Below are 2,398 nucleotides of genomic sequence, written 5' to 3' on the forward strand. Positions count from 1 at the left end.
ATCATCCGATATGACGATTACTTCACTTTTGTCGTCTTCTATAATGATAACCTTCCATGGTATGTGAATACGGTCCAAGACCACGGAATGTCTATCAGAGGGGTCTTCATCAAACAGTAAATTGAACATCGGTAACACTTGTATTGTCACAGTCTCCCAATTTCTAGGCAGCGGTGTAAGTCCTGAACTTTGCTGCCACTTTCTGAATCGCTGATACATCCCGTCCTCTTCAGTGGCCCCCTCCCAGGGGTAATAACCTGTTAAAGCAACAAAGAGAAGAACTCCAAAAGCCCAAGTGTCCACACTAGCACTTAAATCTAGATACTCACCGCTCTTCAAGTTGCCTATTTCCGGGGCCATAAATGGAATGATGTGGGACATCATTGGGACGAGGCTGCCCGCATAACGTGTGAGTCCGAAGTCTCCCAACTTTATCTGGTGGCACTCTGGGTCCATAAGGAAGACATTGTCGGGCTTTAGATCCCGGTGCACCAGACCTCTCATGTGCATAAATGACAGAGCACTTGAAATTTGGACAGCGCACCGCTTCAGACGATCTTCAGGCATCCCAACCTGCAGAAATCAGATGAGTATTATGAGATGTAGGTATATACTACCATATATAATCACATATATAGGACTGTGGCAGAGATGATGATGTGGTTGGTGCAGCAGCAGGTCAATCTGTTACTGTGACAGCCATTTTGTATGAAACGTTGTAATGTTAGGAGAGTCTCCTCCACCTATTGTAGGGCTCAGTGTATTCCTAAGTGTCCTGATGTCAGCCTATGTCACATCACATGTCTACCTCTAGCCTTTGGTATGTAACAGTATAGAAGAGGGATATTGTATGTAGGAGAACATATAAAGTAGGCTTTTCTTACCTGGTCTTTAATAAGCTCATGCATGGTTCCTGAAAGTGCCAGCTCCTGGGTCAGTATATAATGTTCAGGAGTTTCTATGAAGATGGGGTGGGTCCTGATAATGCTGGGGTGCTCAGAAAGACGGACTGACAACGACAGCTCAGAAAGGAACAGATTCCGATCGGTCCTCTCTTTTCTTTGAAGTTTTGCTGCCAGCAGAGTTCCTAAAATCCAAAAAGAGACATTTTATTATGACTGGACTTTGATATGGTGGATCTCACTGATTTATTTGGGATCTGCCATCAATCAGATTTTTTTGTTGCAGATCTTGTAGAGGTTTTTTGAGTCAAAGCCAAGAAAGTAATAGGAAATCTATAGGAAGCTCTTATAACTTCTGCTCAATCCACTCCTGGCTTTGGCTCAAAAACACATCAAAATCTGCAGCAAAGACAGAAAACAAAAACCATCATTTGGAAGCATTCTTACTTTGAAGAAATTTTTTACACCTGCAAAGAATTTTAAATAATAGAGTATATTGCCGTCATTAGTCTACAGTACATGTAGAGTCTGATTGTGACCTCTCTCACATACCTGTTCTGTAATCTTGAGCAAGTACCACTTGCCCATATGTCCCTTCTCCGAGCGTCTTTACTATGCAGAACACTTCACAGATGTCCTGGACATGGAAAACGCTGATGATGTCCATTGTGTTTCCTACAAAACAGAGACTCAACATTACTCTACAGGAATATACAGTATATGGAGGATTAGTATATGGTTATATATATATATATATATATAGAGAGAGAGAGAGAGAGAAATTATACCGTGTGATGGATTTCTGTCAACTCCCCTCCCCCCACAAAAGTAATAAAGTAAATACAGAAATAAGTACCAATAAAAACTACATCTTACTCTGCAAATACAAAGCCCTTCCATATCTCCATCTATACAACAGTAAGAAAGTGAAAGGCATCAGAATACGGAGACCCCGGGCAAATTGTTCAGTTTTTGAAAAATGACGTTTTATTTAGTAAAAGTGGTAAAACATAATAAACCAATATAAATAGGGAATCACCGTAATGGTAATGACCCGCCGGACAAAGCTGCCATGTCAGAACTTATCTGTACCCAAAATGGTACCAAGTAACAGTATAACTTGTCATGCAAAGAACAAGCTCGCACATAGTTATGCTGACAAAGCAACAAGCAAAGATGGAAAATGGAACAAAGTCACCGACATGAACGTACAAACTACTCTTAGGGGTTAGAGGAGATATAGCAGAGAAATATTTATCCCCATCTATAGGACCCCCCTCTACTCTCTAGAACTGGGATATTTTACCCCCTCCCCATGTAAATAGAGTAAGGGGCACATTGTACATCCACCATTACATATAGGATGGGAGTATAACATGGTAGGGATCGGTGGGGGTTTCAGCAGTCAGACCCCACAAAGCTATTTCTGCCCTAGTATATGGATAGGGAATAAATATCCCCTGGAATAAACATTTCACAACCACATTTGTGTCATT

The sequence above is a fragment of the Leptodactylus fuscus genome, chromosome 3 (genome assembly GCF_031893055.1).
Source record: "Leptodactylus fuscus isolate aLepFus1 chromosome 3, aLepFus1.hap2, whole genome shotgun sequence".
Classification (NCBI taxonomy): domain Eukaryota; kingdom Metazoa; phylum Chordata; class Amphibia; order Anura; family Leptodactylidae; genus Leptodactylus; species Leptodactylus fuscus.